Here is an 18,573-nt window from a genome sequence, read left to right on the forward strand (position 1 = left end):
TTACACACTAATCTTGCTTTGTTTTTTATTACTATACCATCTTCATTAAGTTTATTTCTGAAAACCCATTTAGTTCCAATTACATTTTTGTCTTTAGGCTAGGGAACTAATGACCAAGTGTTATTCCTTTCAATTTGTTCCAATTCATCTTCCATAGCTTTAATCCAATATTTATCTTCACATTCCTCATTAATTGATGTAGGTTCAATTTGAGAAATAAGACATACCTTTTCATTTGCCAATCTTTCTCTATTCATAACTCCTTAAAATTTGTTTCCAATAATCTGATCTTCAGAATGATTTGGTCTTATATACCAAAGTGTTTTTACTTGTTGTTGTTCTTCGGTGACTGTTGAATCTCCAGATGATGTTAGTGTCACTGGATCACCATTTTGTACCAGTGTATTCACAGTAGGTTCATTTGTGATTATCTCTATTGCCAGTTCAGAGTTTGTGTACCTTGAGATTTCTCTAAACTGTTCATCAATCTTCACATTTGCACTCTCAACAATTTTCTGCACTCTTGTTAAAACATCTATATGCCTTTCTCTTAGATGAATAACCAAGAAATATTCCTTCATCACTTCTAAGATCAAATTTTCCAATATACTCATCTCTTCTAATATAGTATTTAATTCCAAATATTCTAAAATTTTAAGAGTATGAGTATTACCAAACCATAGTTCATTAGGGGTCTTACCGGTTTCACCTCTGATGTGAACTCTATTGAATATATAAACTTCTATATTGATTGCTTCTCTCCAGTATATATTAGGTATATTTTCTTCAGATATCATGCTTTTGGTTGCATCCAAGATAGTTCTATTTTTCCTTTCCACAACTCCATTCTGTTGGGGTGTCCGGGGTGTTGATAACTATCTTTTGATCCCATTCACTTCACATAATGTATTAAATTCCTTAGATGTGAATTCACCTCCTTGATATAATCTCAAACATTTGATTTTCTTGCCGATTTCATTTTCTACCATCACCTTGAATAGTTTGAATTTCCCAAATGCTTCAGATTTCTCCCTAAGAAAAGTAACCCAACACATTCTAGAATAGTCATCAATGATTAGCATAAAATACCTATCTCCTTGTATACTTCTATTTCTTCCTGGACCACATAAATAAGTATGAATTAAATCAAGAACATTGTTAGACTTCTCTAGAATACTCTTGAAAGTTGCTCTAACTTGCTTTCCTAATTGACATTCCTTACATACTGGATTGTGAGGTTTAACAATCTTAGGTAAATCTCTTACCACATTAGTAATACTAATTTTCACAATGCAGTCAAAATTTACATGACAAAGTCTTTTATGCCATAACCAACTTTCATTAATATGTGCAATCAAACATGCTTTCTCATTGTTGTTCAAATGAAAGATATCACCTCTAGTCTGATTACCAGTTGCAATTTCCAAATCAGTTCTATTTAAGATTTTGCATTTACCATTCTTGAATTGTAACTGAAATCCTTTCTCAACTAATTGACCAACACTCAAAAGATTATGCTTCAAACCTTCAACATAGTAAACATTATCGGTATTGTACTTACCATCAAAAGATATAGTGCCTTTTCCTTTGATCAAACAAGCTTTATCATCTACAAATCTTACTAGACCTCCATTGTATTTCTGAAAGTTTAAGAATTTACTCTTATCACAAGTCATATGATATGAACATCCTGAATCAATAATCCATTCAACCTTATCTTCAACTTTAGCTGCTAGGGCCTTCTCTACCGGTTGAATAGTAGGTGTCGGTTGATCTTCTGTTATAGAAACAAAAGCCCATCCATTGTCTATTGGATCCTCATCAGAATCATCAGTAACTCCATTAGCATAATAACAAGATTTGACTCTATTCTTCCTAAACTTGTATTTCTGATAGTCAGGGTTAGGCTTATATGTTCTTTTATCTTCTTCTCTTAATCTTGCATGTCTATCAAGACATCTAGAAGCCATATGACTAATCTTATTACAGTTAAAACATTTAAAGGGTGCTTTACCTTCATACTTACTTCCAATTGGACCTTTAAGCATTTTCCTTGCAAATAGTGCTTCAAGTTTTTCAAGTTCTTCATTTTCCCTCATGTTTTCTTCAAGTTCTCTTGCATAGAAGGCTTTCCAATTAGATTTATCAGATAATGATGATGCCTTGAAAGCTAGATCTATCTTGATAGTAGTAACAGGACCAAATTCCTCAAGCTCAAAAGCTGAAAGTTTTCCAACCAAAGTGTCTCTAGATACTAATGCATTAGGCATTGTTGTCAATTCATTTATAGTAGTAACTTTCATTTTATATTCCAGTGGCAAATCTCTTAAAACTTTAGAAACAATCTCATCTTCACTTAAGGTTCCTCCACAACATTGTATACCCAAAATAATTTCATTTACTCTTTCCATAAAAGTAGAAATTCTCTCTTCTTCTTCTGTTTTCAGACTTTCATACTTGACCCGGAAGCATTCAAGTTTTGCAATTTTGACTGTGGAATCTCCTTCATTCAATGTTTCTTGTTTGTCCCAAATAGCTTTAGCAATAGATCTATCTGATAATCCCATGACTTGCTGATCAAATAATGCGCTCAAAAGTGCTTCTCTTGCTTTGCAATCATTTTCCTCGTCTTTAGACAAGTTAGGTGGATTAGGTTGACCTTGAGTAGGAGTAGTATAGCCATTCTTTGTAACATCCCATATGTCATTTCCAATGTAATTCAAATGTGTCTCCATCCTGATCTTCCATATGCCATAGTTAGTTCCATCAAGTTTCAGACTGTCCTTCCTGAAATAGTTAGAAGACATTGGATCTCCTCAAGCTGTTAAACTTCTGCAAAAATAGGACTAAGCTCTGATACCAATTGTTAGGTCCTGAAGACAACTAAGAGGGGGGGGATGAATTAGTTGTCCAATAAATTCAACCAAAATTAACTTAACCAAAACTTAATGCTTAATATTGATAAACTAAACTTTATGTCGGAAGACAGTCTTAATAGTTAATTGCAGTACAGTAAAGATTAATGCATGAAACAGAAAGACAATAACATCCACAACACATAACAAAAATATTTGTACATGGAAACCCTGTAAGGGAAAAAACCATGATGGGAAGCCTTACCCACAATCAAATTATACTACTATAGATAGTATATGTGTACAATATGGATTCTACAAGTGCAGAAAGGCCAGCTTCCTAGAGCTCACTTCTCAATCACAAAATGAGAGTCACACTAACTACAATAAGATGGTTAAATCCAATGATAATGTACTACACAAAATATCATCTTCATATGCTAGATTCAGTATCAGTTAAGTTTTGATTTCCTTCACAAAATCCTTCCTTCAACCTTCAAATGATGTCTGCATGTATAGCTCTGCTTATTTTCGCATTTACCTTACAACAATCCTTTTCGCATTCACATATTAATCTCACAAATGAGATCTTACATTTATACCATAACCTAAGACCAATTTGAATAGGTTGTCTCACTAAAATATATTACAATAAAATCAATTAAAAATAAATCAATATCTGATGCATGATGTTAGCTCAATGCATTTACAATAATAATAAATCATCTCCATAATGTGTCGTGCTGATCTGGAATAGATATACCTGCCACCGCTTATCCTGGACCTATTTGCCAGTAACAACAAATATGCAAACCCAAATAAACAAATAACCAAATTTCCAAAACCAAGTGATTGAATAATGTCTTTGACATAACCAAGTAGTCTCCAAGTCATTCCAAGTGCCGGTGAACAATATAATCTGCTGGTGAACCAAATACCGGTGACTGTGCATAAGTCTCTGACTTGTCGGTGAACATAACCAAAGATCTCCAAGTGTTGATAAGTGTTGACAAGTGATGATAGGTGTTGACATCAATGAAAAAACTATATCAAAATATCCAAAATACCAACATTCTCTTGTTTTTCTTTCTTTGTTTTTTTCTTATTTTTCTTGTCCCGCTTTCTCCTTTTTTTGTTTCTCTTTTTCTGCTTTCTCTTCCTTTTCTTTCTCTACTCTTTCCTTTTCAGCTGATTCCTTATCTGGTGTGATATCCTCAATGTCCAATGCATCAACATCAATGGGTTTATTTTGTTTTTCCATTCTTTCACTTAGGTTGTCAAGGACTTCATCCGATTTGGCTGTGGATAGGGTAGGTTCTTTCTCAGCTTGTCGATTAGCTTCGGATGCTTGTTGCATTTTGGCAAAAGCTTTAACCTGCAAATGGGTGTCTTTTTCCACTTCACAAGTTTTGCCTCCAAGTAGCTGAAGTCTTCTTCTTCACATGAAGAAAATGCCTTTGTATTTGTCAATAATCTCAAATAATTCTAAGTTAGAGGCTTCTGGAAAATATTGAGCAAAAACTTTCTCCCTGATGTCTTACTCTTTTTCAATGGAAATGTGCCATTTGTTGTCGAAAGAGTCATACAAAGATTTAGAAGTACTTGATTTAATTTCAGAAGGTGATCGATCATTAATACATAAATATTTAATAAGTTCTTGTTCAACATCCTCCTTTTCACTATCATTGAAATCATCAAAAAATTCTTTTAAATCATCAAGAACTTTTCTTCTGATATTCTTTATGGTCCTTTGACAATGTGTCATAGGTTTGTAAGAAGAAATATCTATATTTACTGATGTAGAGGTGGCTAGTACTTTACCGGTTGACTTCGTCTTCTTGCTTGATTGCCTTGACTTCTTCATTTCTACCTCTGGTTCAGTACCTTATGAATCCAGTGAGTTATTCCTAGTTTTCCTCTTTCTTTCAAATACCTTTGCCAGAATAGCCTCTAGTTTCTTTTTGGCTGGTGACCTCTTGGTCACTTTAGGACTGACAGCAGATGTAACCGGTGTTGATATCGATGGCACTACTTTACTCTTTTTCTGCTTCAGTACCTCAATAGATTTGATCCTTTCTAAGTAAGTATCGGTCCTCTTCTTCTTAGGATCTAGTGATGAAGCAAGTAGGGTAGAGGCATACCCTATCAATATATCATTTACCACTTCATAGCTCATAGGCTCAACTACATCTTTTCTGGGTTCGATTGCTTCTATTATGCAATGATCTATTTTGATTATAAAACATATGTCATCTTCATATTTCTTAACCAGATCACTAGATATTCTTATTCTCTAGTTCATTTTTAGTTTGAATTCATCAAAATATCTATTCAGAGTCTCTGTGTATGCAGTTCCTACTACTTGTAGACTCTCCTTTATTTGTCTGGAAACTGGTAGGTCAGTTAACCATTGAATATCACCAACTCTAGGAAAATATCCTTAAAAGTAAAAAAATAAACCGACAAGTAGTTGACCAAATTTAAACCTCTGGGTTTTGTCTGATTTGATCGATTTCAAGTTATCTATGAGTTGTTTCTGCATACAAGTACATAAGTCACATTCTGCATTTTCTTTTATCATTCTGTAGGTGGCATACACCACAGCTGAAAGAACAAAATTCATTCTGCTAGCATAGAATATTATGTACCCAATTACCATACATGCATACTTCACCAAATCATCTTTAATGGTGTTGACTGTCATTGCCCGTTGGTCACTCATAGAACCAGTGAGCTCTGTCACTTTGGTTATGGGGATCTTGCGAAGAATGGGGACTTCCCCAATATTGGAGAATCTGGTCACGACATGAATTACCTCTGGTGTTATGTCATGGGTTCGCTCAAGGTACATCTTATCACCATGAACCCTACTAAGGATAATCCTGATGTGTTCTTCTATAAATTCTTTGAGAAAGTATAGTGCATTATGCAATTTCTTCTTCTCTATTATGCTATATTCAGGTTTAATCTTTTTATCATCTCCACAGAATAGACTCAGTTGGGAGTGAATTACTAGGGACCCTAAGTCTTCTAGTTTGCAATCAATATATCCTGAAATGTTGCCTTCGACAATGACTTTGACAAGAATTTGAGATAGGGCATTATATTTCATTTTAAGAAACTCAGGTGCATCCTCAGGTTCAGTACAACTATAAGAGATTGCAGAAGCCATATCTAGAATATTCCAAATAATAAGAATGTTTCAACAAAAAATACCTTCACACTCTGAACTAGGGTTTTTCGCTGGTGAGCACAACACACCTCTTCAGAAGCTTGTTTACCACTTTGACTTTCACGCTGATAGCTTGAAGTGGCTGCAAAATATTGTGTAAGATTCCTTTCTAAATTATTTCAAATGCAAGATGAATCACTCTAGTTGTGCAACTCAGACTAGAAAAATTCTTCTCCAAAAATAGGTAAGTAAAAATAATGACAAAAGTCACTTTTAAACATGCTCTCACCTACCATAATAAATGCATCACCATTAGGTCTTAAACCCTAATTTTATCTTTTACCGCTTCATTTCTTATGTTGTTTGATAGGTAACAAATACTGATAAAGGTGTTTTACCGATATACTCTGAGGGGTTAGAAACATTTTACCGATATGTTCCTCTTTAAGCTTTTCGAAGCTCAGTTCACCAGTTCAGGGATTTCCACACTAGGTGCACAAACTGGTACATCTTGTGGCTTTTGTTCAGATTTATTTTTCCAAGTTTTATCCATATCCGCCTGAATGGTTTCAACATCAATCTTTCCTTTTGGGTTGATTGGTATGTCTCCCAATGGATTCTTTCTTAGTCTGCATACTCTGGCAGTGCGTCCTAGTTTGTTGCAATGATAGCATACCATTCCAGGTGTTCTCCATGGTCCGATATTCACATTTTCATTCTTCCTTGTGTATGTTGCAGCAGTGTAACCACTACCACGATAGATCAAACAGGTTGCTCTCCAACTTGTTGTCGCTTCATAACCATTTGACTGTGGTCATAGGTTCTGTACCAGTAAGGGTTTCAGTTCATAGGAGGTTGCAGGACAACTCCTTTAACTCTTGGTGGATAACGTCCAGAGTTTTTCATAACCAACCTACACTCAAAAGCTCTATGCCCAAACTTGTTGCATGCATAACAGTGACCATTAAATCTACCAGTTCTAGCTACATTGTTTTAAAAGTAAGTAAAATTATTGTAAGCCTTGCTTCTACATATATTGGCAGTATGTCCTTCCTTAAGACAGTTAAAGAAAATAGGTTTAAAATTTTTCTTACCTTTACTCTTGCTATTATTCTTAGGTGCCAATTGCTCCTTTGGTGCATCACTCTTGGTTCCAGAGGTCTCACCTTCCTCATACTCAAAGAAACCAAGTCTAGTGGTATCCTTTGATGGCTTTACTGATTCCAGTTTTTGTTCTAACTTAGCAGCACTCCTATTGAACCTAGCAAGTATCTACTTTGTCTCAGTAAGTTCCTTGGAAAGAGAATCATTGGCCTTCATCAAGGTTTCATTCTGAGAAATCATTGCAATTAGTTTAGCTTGTATTTCTTCTTTCTCTTCTTTATCTTCCTGCAGATAGGCAGTAATGGTACTGACTTCTTGTTTCAATTTAAATATCTCATGTTCCTTGTCCTTTACCAAATCTTCAGCTTTTCTTCTATTTTCTAGCTCCTAACTCATCCTAATAGTCAGTCCTTCCAACTCCCTCCTTAGGTTAGTTTTGGATTCATTTACTTTTTCCACTTCTCCAACTAGGGCATCCATATCTGCTTCATTAGAAGAGTTGTTTTCAGTAAATTCCATCAACTGCTCAGCAAGTTCTCTTCTCTTTGCCAAAGAGGCTTTATATTTGACTTTGAGTTCATCATAGGCTCTCTTAGAGTCAATAAGATTATGACTGAGTTCCCTCATCATATATTCTCCCATATCTCCTTCCAAGTGGTTAGACTTATAGAAAGGTTGGCTCTGATACCAATTGAGGAATACTAAGAGGGGGGGTGAATTAGTATGCTCAAACTTTTAAACAAACTCTTAAGCAATTTAACTGTTGACCGGAGTAGCAGTTTAAACAATAAACTAATTAAAACATAAATAAGCCAAACAACAAATAAAGCATTCACCCACAGAAGCACAATCACTATAACACAAGATGTTTTGACGTGAAAACCCAAATGGGAAAAACCATGGTGAGTAAAACTCACAAGTCAAATATCTACAAAATAGTAACCAGATCAGTTAAGGTCAGACCGGTTAAGGCCTCACAATGTTCTTCACCAGAACAGATCCTATTAGGAATCTAGATCTCTGTTAGGAGATAAGTCCTGTTAAAGACTACCCTGTTAGAGGATTTTAGATCCACAACTATGAACCACCTTGTTAGAGGATTTACAATAGGCTTGGTTGGGCCTACTTGGTTAAGGGTTTCAGACTTGTTGAAGATATTAGTAATCAACAAGTGAATGATCTAGACAGTAGCACATAATGCTTGATTAGATCCTTGGTAGCTCCTTGTTAATGCATTCCAGCATTACTCTAGTCTTCTATATTTTTACACTCTCTATCTCTGTTATGTGAGACCTTTTCTCGCACAAACCTTATCTTCGTTCACACATTACACACACTAAAACCCTAGACATGATGTCCTCATATTCGAACTTGATTTCATGTCGGTCCAATAAGATTAGACTATAATTTCCTAGGTATAGTGCATCTATACATATTTGGTAACACGACATAGAAACACCACCAAAGTGTTGGTGTATGATAACTCATCATACATTATACCGGTTAACAAAGTATACCGATTACTGGTTGATAAGTGAAGACTGGAAAACTTGGAACATAGTGTTCTAATCAAAAGATTAACTACCGCTCAAGGTCTTCATTCTAGTTTGAGATCTTCATAATGACATGAAATACCAATTAGAATGGTTACTGGTTGAAAATAACGCATACATTAATAAGTGTGTGTCCATCAATGACAATCACAACTAATTATCATCAAAATACCAACACTACCAAGGAGAAGAAAATGGGAAAGCAATTGATAACCCTTAGACAAAATTTCACAAAGAATATGTAAGGAGAATGAGGTCTGATTGAAGAAATAACACTTCCAATGATCTAGAAGAAGCAACCATGCCAATTGACAACCAAGAGCTCAAGAGACAATTGGATGCCAAGATGAAAGAGTCTCAAATTTTGAAAACTGTTGTGAAACATGGGATCAATCTCGTATTTGTCTTGTTCTAGGCGAGGGTGTCTCTCAAGATGAGACAACTGAAACACAACCACCTCCTACCTCTCAAATAAAGGAATCTAAATTAAAACCTCCTCTCACTTCTTCTACATAACAAGCTACACTTACTCCAGTGCCAACACAAGTGATGTAGCCATAATCGGTAAAACCCTCATAGAGAATTAGTTGGCTTGTGCATCAAGAGAAACACAATGAAGGCAACAAGAAAACATAAGAATATTACATAAATAGATCATATTAATAACTTATAACTTTTGGCAATCATCCAGCTATCATCATATAATAATTAAAGAACATCCAACAATTAACCAGTTGCATGCAGGCTATCGGCCAGAGACAATCCAATCTGGGACTTTGAGAATCAACCAGATCACAAAATGTGAATCTGTATCCTTATTCTCAATTCTACTTTATCCGCCCCTACAAATAATTACATAACATCATACTTATACCAACCGGAACATATCTGGGTCAGCCTCATAAGATTATATTTACCAATGCAAGAAAATGGAACATGTAATCAGGTCGGCCCCAAGAATTAAATAAATGTTTTTAGAAAATAACAACCAAGAGATGTGGCTCAGCAAGAAGGGAGACCACATGCCAAAGAACATCAGACAAGACCCAAAATCGATCCACACACCAAGAATCACACCAGTAATGAAGGAAAACCAACTAGTAAGCACAAGAACTGTCCCGAAACCCATAATTACTCAACTAAAAGCAATAACTGACCGAAAAAGAACCCAAATGAACTAAAAATATGGAATTAAGAACATGAACCATCCTAGAAACCGAAAATAATATCTGCCATGAAAGGAAAGAAACTACCGGTACCAACTAGTAAGAACACTGAATACTGCATCAAGAACTAAACAAGAACAAAACTGAAAGGAAATATTTTTTGTTGATGCAAGATTGCTCATCAACTAGGGATGCTCCTGCATCAGACAACCTAGGTAGAAAAATATGTTCCATGAGAGGAAACTCATGAACATCTAAAAGGATTCAGAATAAAGACCCCATGTTCATTTCTAATCTAAACATCTTCTTTATCTACCAACCTCTGCTTTAGCTACTTCGGTGCCTCAATCAGCTTCACTAACCTCTGACTCTCTTTGTTTCTCTTCCTTTGCTTCAGATCTGCACATTGTCTCTATCTACTTTTCTCTTTCTTTTGCAACTCTGATTTGCTTCTGCCACAAGACTTCATCCGGTTTTTCACCATAAGCTCTTTTCCATTTGGTTTCATCTATCCATTAAGATCAACTATCAGATTTTTTGCAAACTCATGTCACCCTTCGGTATAACCTTTGTAACTGGTTCTAGTAGATCTTTCTGCAAACCTTCCTATATAACCTCTGCCACTAGTTTCTCAGTACTACAACTTTTCTCAGGACTCAGATTTTTCACCTCCTTCTCCTTCAAAGAAATCAATGTGAACTTCTACCCATCCTTCTCAATAGTGACTGGGTTTCTTCTACAGTCATAAATAGCTCCTCTATCATACTGCCAAGGTTTTCCCAACAAGACATACAAGCACTCATAGATACATCATCACACAAAACTTCATCTCTAAAAGGCCCAATGTTGAAATTCAGCAAACACTATTCCTTTATCTCCATCTTTTGATCATCTTGTAACCAACTCACCTCATAAGGACAAGGATGCTCAAGCCTCTTCAATCCAAGCTTCACAACCATCTCCTTAGATACCAAATTATCAATAGTTCCACTATCTACAATAAGCTTGCAACACTTACCTCTTGATTTACACACAGTTTGTAAAAGACTCTTCCTCTGAGTAGATCAGGCATCCTTTCTCCTGAACATAAGGGATTCTCCTTTCTCCAATTCATAGTTAGATCTAGTACCTTCACCTTTTGGTTCTTCATTTGCTACACAAGTTCTTGCCATTCCTTTTTTACATTCATAAAATCTATGTCTAGTTTCTCCACACTTGTAACATTTGCTAGGAAATTCTCTATCGGTACTATTGCTACCTTTCCTCTGTATCTTCTGCTTTGGTTCTTTACTCTACTTAGGTTTTTATTAATCTTCCTCAACTAGTTTCTTCATACTATCACTCATTTGTCCTTTGAATTTCTCCTTCCCTCTATTTTATTATCTTCTTCTCATCTTCTCCTCATCCTTCAAAGCACACTGGTAAGCTTCTTCAACTGTGGAAACCTTCAACATACTCATCTCATCTTGAATTCTAAAATCAATTCCACTGATGTACCTCACCACCTTTTCTCTGTCCATCTCTCTATGTCCCGATCTAATCACCACCTTGTATAATTCCTCAGTATATTCCTTCATAGTCATGTTTCTCTATTTCAGGTTTTGCAATTTCTTGAACAATTCTAGTTCATAGTCTCCTGGTATGAACTTGGCCTTCAATATTGCAACCATCTATCTCCACTGGGTGATCTTCAATTCACTATTCTCCACTCTATCTTTCTGCAATTCTTTGCACCACAAGGCAGCATGCCCTTTCAAGTTAGTTTGTGCCAACCGAACACTCTACGAGTCCTTGACATCCTAAAAATCAAAGTAATCCTCCAACCCTCTAATCCAATCGATCAGATCCTCTGGGTTCATCGTTCCAAAAAAGTTGCAAACTTCAACTTTATGAACTTTAGTTTCTTGTAACACTGCTCTCATGAATCTTTCCTCTCTTTCATCTTCTGATCCTTCAACTTCCTCAAGCTCTTCATCGGCTTCCTCATACTCATCCTTAGAATCAAAGTTTCTCCACAAACTAGCCAAAGCATTTTTAATTTTGTTCCTCACTTCATTCTTGAAGTCTTCCATCATCTTCTCTACCCTCTAGGGGTTTGTCCTTCTAGGCGGCATCTCCTCTTCCACTCTGATGAACAACCTCAACTTGGTGATCTGACTACCAGTTTCAATTGCCTCCCCTTGGTGATCTATTGAGCACAAGCGCAACCTACCTCCAATCGGCGATCTGTCCACCCAAAGGGATGCCTCAATATTTTCAAACAATTCTTCCATTAACCAGTCCATAACCATCTCTGATACCACTTGATGCAACCATAATTGGTATAAACCTCAAAGAGAATCAACCATCATATGCAACAAGAGAAACAAAAAAAAAGAAGCAATAAAACATAAGCAAATTACATAAATAGATCATATTAATGCCTTAGAAATTTTCCAATCATCCCGCTATCATCATATAATCCTCAAAGAATATCCGACAATTAAGTAGTTACATGTAGGCTATCAATTAGATACAATCCAATTCGGGACTCTAAGAGTCAACCAAATCATAAAATGTGAATCTCAATCCTTATTCTCAATTCTACTTTCTCTTTCCCTACAAATGATTACATCACATCATATTTATACCCACTGAAACATATCTAGGGCGAACTCATAAGATTGCATTTACCAATGCAGGGAAATGAAACGTGTAATTAGGTCGGCCCCAAGAATTAAATAAATATTTCCAGAAAATAATAACCAAGAGATGTGTTTTGGAAGGAAGGTTGGCCACATGCGAAAGAACATCAAACAAGACCTATCTGTAATGAAAGAAAACCAATCTGTAAGCACAAGAACTATCTCGGAACCCAGAAACAGTCAACGGAAAGCGATAATTAACTAGAAAAGATCCCAAATAAACTAAAAATCTGGAATTAAGCACATGAACCAGCTAGAAACAAAAAATAAGATCTATCACAAAAGGAAAGCAACTACCAGTACCAACCAGTAAGAACACAAAAAAATGCATAAAGAACTAAACACGAACAAAACTGAAAGGAAATATTTTTGGTTGATGCAAGATTGCTCATTGACCGGGGATGCTCCTGCATCAACAAGAGACTATTGGCATATGCACACTCCAATGAGACATTGTATGTGATTGAAATTTTTTTCATTGATGGCAACCTTGCAATCTTATGGCACCGGAAAAAGCATTATACCGGTAGCAGCAGATCACACTCTACACCGACACTTAGGACACCAGCACCGGCACAGAAGAAAGGAAGTATATCGGCACAAAGGCCGACAGGATTTTGTTATATTATATTTTGTTTATTATTGTAAAAATGTGTAAGTCGACTTGGCAAATTGTAAAATGACTCTTATATATAAAAGAGATCATTGTAGACATTTGTGATGATGTGTAGAAGAATTAAGGAAAATATTAGGCAGACCTATTATGCGAAATATAGGTTAAGGGGTATATGTAAAGAACAAAGTAGGAACCGGTACTGAATCTGGCATTGAAGATGCTATCGTAAAGTAGTACAAGATATTGGATTTGTATAATCCTTATTGTAAGTCAGTGAGACTTCCCATTGAGCAGTGAGCTCTAGGCAGTTGGCCTTCCTACATGTGCAGGCCCCTATTGTAAGTAATATTCTCTTATTGGCCAGTGAGTGACTATTGTGGGTTATAAATCCCACCGTGGTTTTTCCCACACTGGGTTTCCTCGTTAAAATCTTGTGTTATGGTGTGCTTTTCATGTGGATGTTCTTGATTCTGTTTATTGCATTATTTCTTGCATATCGGTACACTGCTATATTATGTTCTGCAAGTTTTAAGTTAAGAAATTCCATTCACCGGTTAGATACTGATTCACCCCCCACTCTCAGTATCTGTGGGATCCCTAACAATTGGTATCAGAGCTTGGTCCTCTATTTTCAAAAGCCTAACAGCTTGAGGAAGATCTTGACACCGGTAAAGATGGAAAATCTGATGAAGCAACTGGAAGGAGCTCTTACAGACTATGATGCAGAAAAATTGAAAAATATCAAACTAGAAGATGATTTAAGGGCAGCTCAAGACATCATTTAGGTACTTCAAGAAAATTTTACTGTTGCAAGAAATAAGAGAAGAGAACTTTGTGAAAAATTGCAAAATGAGAATGATGAAAAGGAATCACTTAATGATATGATAAGCAAGTTGAAACAAGAGATCATGACAACAAAGAATGAAATGCCGGATATGACTATGAGATTTTGCAAAGAGATTGAGGATAGGAAGAAGAATGAAGAAGAAATGACCAGAAGACTAAGTGATGTAGAAAATGAGAACACAAGACTTAGCTATGAAAATGACATGTTGAAGACAGATCTGATGCATACTCAGAATGACTCAAATGAACTGATGAGACAAAAAAGAAGTCTTAGAAAGAGAATTAGAAACTGCAAATCAACATAAAGAAAAATTCAGGAAAAGCTCAAAGGAACTTGGTACCTTGCTGAAGAATCAAAAACCTAAAGGTGACACTTCTGGAATTGGCTTTGAAGTTGGTGAAAGCTCTGGTACTACAAATACTCAAGATCACAGCAAATCGGTAAGACAACCTAATGCTTATAAATTCAATGGAAAATGCTTTAGCTGTAGTAAGTATGGTCATAGAGCAAATGAATGTAGATCTAGAAATTATTAGAATATCAACACACCCACTGGTCAATGTTCTAAATGCAACAAAGTAGGTCACAATTCTGAAAACTGTAGAATGAATGTGAGATATTATATTTGTGGAAGATTTGGAATTGATCTAATCAATGCAGAACACAAACCGGCATAGGTTATGGGAAAGCTATTCAGAAAAATAATGTAACTTGTTATGCATGTAACAAGATTGGGCATATTGCTAAATTTTGTAGAAGTAAAGGAACACTGGTAGGCAACAAAAGTTCTAGCTTGAAAGGTAAAGAAAAAGTTGAAGAGGTTAAGCAAGAATTCTCAAAACAATGGATTAGAAAAGCTGATCTAAATATTGGGAATACTCCTCCATCGGTAGAAGCAACCAATGCTTCACCGAAAGAACAGAGTGATACTTCACTAGAAGGACAGAGCAGTGCTCCACCGGCAGGAATTTCTTCATCTAATTGAATAAAATTTCCTTGAGGGTTTGGCAATCTATTGATACATGTGCTATTATTCCCTCGGTTAGGGATAAGAAGTTGGAAATTACTTATTACCGAAAAACAATGTTAAGTGAATACTTAACCGGCATGCAATTAATGTGGTAGATGGCGAAAAGACACTATAAAATCAAGGTTTTGGCTCCATTTCATTTCACCGAGATTTCAAATTTACGAAGAGCGTGAAGATTCTGAGCTAAGGCATTTCGAGCAAGAAGCAAGAACACTCCAAGCAATCATCCATCCTAAAGGCAGTAAAAGGTATTTAATCATGGCATCCACCTCTGCAATTGAATATATAGCAAACCCTACTATTGTTGAAGTGATAAAAGGACCTAGGCCCATATTTTAGTTAGTTCCCGAGGTAGCAAAGAAAGATGGTACCTTAGGTGCTTTTTCTCAAATTCCTAAGGGAGTTGTTTATGCTGAAGACCCCAAAATGTACATCCACTGCAACATTGAGGAACTAGGAGATGAAGAAATTAAAACCATGTTTAAAACTATGATATGTGATAAAACTGACAATGTAAAAGATGAACACAAGATCATTGAGACCCTAGGATTTACAGAGATCCTTAGCATTCCTAAATTTCCCAAGGATGTGATTAGGATAGTCTTAAGAAGGATACATGGTGAGTTTTTCTGGTTGGATATAGTCCACAAAATCACCAAGGAAGCTGTGAAAGTTGTCACAGGGTTATCGACCACCAATAAAAGGCTAGATAAAACCAGGAAGGTTTCCAATGACCTAATTATAAACCTAACTGGTGCAACATTCGACAAGAGGTCCCTAAGAGTTAATGATGTAACAGATATCAATGTGAGATTCATCAGCATAATATTAGGATATAAAGCTACTCATGCAAATAGACTTAATTTAGTTTCAAGCTTATGCATTAAGAGTTCTTATGACATGGTCACAGACAATGCAAAAATTGATATATGTGAGTGGTTAAAGGATGAATTAATTGACAACCTTGGAAAGATCAAGAAGGACAAGAAAAGAACTTTCAGGTTTGGAAATATGTTAGTATGTCTAATGCTACATATAACAAAACAGGTTCCTATTATAGGTTACAAAGAACTTGGATATGATATACCGGTAGGCAAACAATTAATAGAACTATTCAATAACATGGGTGAGAACAAGGAAAACAATATTCATGACTTTTTTCAAACATTAAAGGCCAAAATGAAGAAAAGAATAAGGTTATCACAAAAGATTGTAGACAAATACAAAGATGAAATATGCTTTGTCATCAAGAAAGATGAAATCTGGATGGAAGCAGTCATGCCAAGGACAGTCTAGGTAACCGAGATGGGCTATGAAATAGATGATCACATAGTTGAAACATATGCTAAAGCACTTCTAGAAGCCCCCAGAGAACCTAAGGAAGAAGTATTTGGTAGTTGAGAAAATATTGAAAGACAAATTCAATCAAAGAAAAGAGTGAAAAAGGTTGAGGTGATTGTAATGAAAGGTTCTAGACAAGCAAAAGCCATCAAAGAAGATGTACTGAAGAAAACCAGTATAACAGAAGATGAGTTAGCAGCCCCACAACCTGAAACTCGCCTATCACTGGTAGGTACTTCTTCAGGGAGTGACATGCCTGCAACTTTTAAAAGAGTTGTAAGAAAAAGAGATCCCTCATCGGCAACCACACCCTCACCCAGGAGGACAAGGCAAAAACAACAAGCAGTGAGATCTTCGGTAAGAAAGGCCACACCAAAGAACAAACTGACACCCAAGAAAAAGAAAAGGAAAAACAAAGACTTGGCCCCTCTTGATATACTACTGAATGAAATCACAGAGGAAGGTAAATTGAAGAACATAGAGAAAATATATGACACTCTAATAGTTGATGAAAAAGAGAAAGTTGAAAATAGTGTTATATTAAATATGGATATGTACAAGAAATTTTTGATGGAAGTAGTCAATAAAATTCCTGATGAACTATTCAAAAGACTAGAAGCAAGAAGACAAGCAGTGATGGAACTGGATAAGAAAATAAAGATTGAAAAGCTACTTGCTGTATATCTGGGAAACTCTCCCCAAGAAATTGATGACCTAATTGCTCAAGCCAACTGGACAGTATTTTCTACTACACACCGGCACGTTACTTTAATGGTAGGAAGAGTTAATGAGGTGACTAAGGAGACAGAAAATGGATGAGACATATTCCTAGTTGAGAAAGAAAAACAAGAAGAGTACAGGAACCCCAAACCCATAAAAGTTTATCACAAAGATAGAGACAAGGGGAAAGGAAAAGTTGGTGGACCACCTAGTATCAAGGTTAGAGACAACTTACCCCCACCTCCTTTGATTACTCCACCAGTAAAAACAACAACTATAGAAGATCAACCAACAGCTGAGAGTATGGATGTAGAGGATGATAATCCTAATCCTAAAGTTTTATATACTATGGATGTTGATACTCAAAAGATCAACATAGTGGTAGACAAAGATACAACAGATAAGACAGATATGGCTAGTGAGCCTCCAGTAGCTGAGGAAACTGATAACTCATAGGAGAAACTAGCAGAAGATAAAGAACAAAAGGTAGAGAATCAGACACAGACTGAGGCAATGCAACAAAGAGAGGAACAAACAGAGAAAACAGTTCCGCAACAGGAATTTGTACATAAGGAAACAGTACCATCGACAACTAGTGAAAAACCATTGCTTAAAGAAATGCAAACACAAATAGACCTACCAGAGGTCAATACAAGCTTGGTTACATCCATTGGTACTTAGATTGTTGATTCATCATCAAGCTTCAAATCAACTAATGTGACTAAGGTACTACTAGATTCTATCAAGAAAATAACTGACTACAACTCACAAGCTTACAAAGCAATTGATGATACCATACCAATTTTGAAGGTAATTGCTCCTAACTGTAATATAGACAAGAAAGATTCTTTAGGACAACTGGATACACTGTATAAATATATCTCAAAAAACATTGAGAAAATAGAAGAAGAGTCAGTGAAGGATAAAGTAGAAGTTGAAAAACATAAATTCTTTGATGAGCAAATAAAGAAGTGTAACAGAGATTTTGACACACTTCTACCAGAATAATGTAATTTATTGAAAGAGTACAAAAATCTGTACAAAGATACCTGTAAAACAAACTTTTTGACTATAGATACAGACAAGAAAATGAGAGAGGTACAGGATCAGATCAATAAACTTGCAGATAGTTTTGTCAACTCACCTGATACACTATCAGTTTTTGAGGAGAAGATAACAAATTTTGAGGAAGAACTACTTAAATTGGAAAGAGAGAAAGAAATAATAGTAAATAAGGAAAAACATTTGAGATCAAAACTAAGTCCAAGATTGGACTATCTAGCATCTCTACAGAAGGAAGTATCTAAGGCACTAATACAAGGAAGCAAAACACCAATAGAGCATTTGCAACATCTCACTGGTACAGTGAAGAGAATAGAGACAACAATAAAGGATAGCAAAAAGTTTATGGACAGTATAAACTTGATTTTGGGAGATCTTTTTCATATTGTAACTACCTAGTTACAAGGTTGAAACTACAAACTC

The sequence above is a fragment of the Cryptomeria japonica genome, chromosome 5 (assembly GCF_030272615.1).
Source record: "Cryptomeria japonica chromosome 5, Sugi_1.0, whole genome shotgun sequence".
Classification (NCBI taxonomy): Eukaryota; Viridiplantae; Streptophyta; class Pinopsida; order Cupressales; family Cupressaceae; genus Cryptomeria; species Cryptomeria japonica.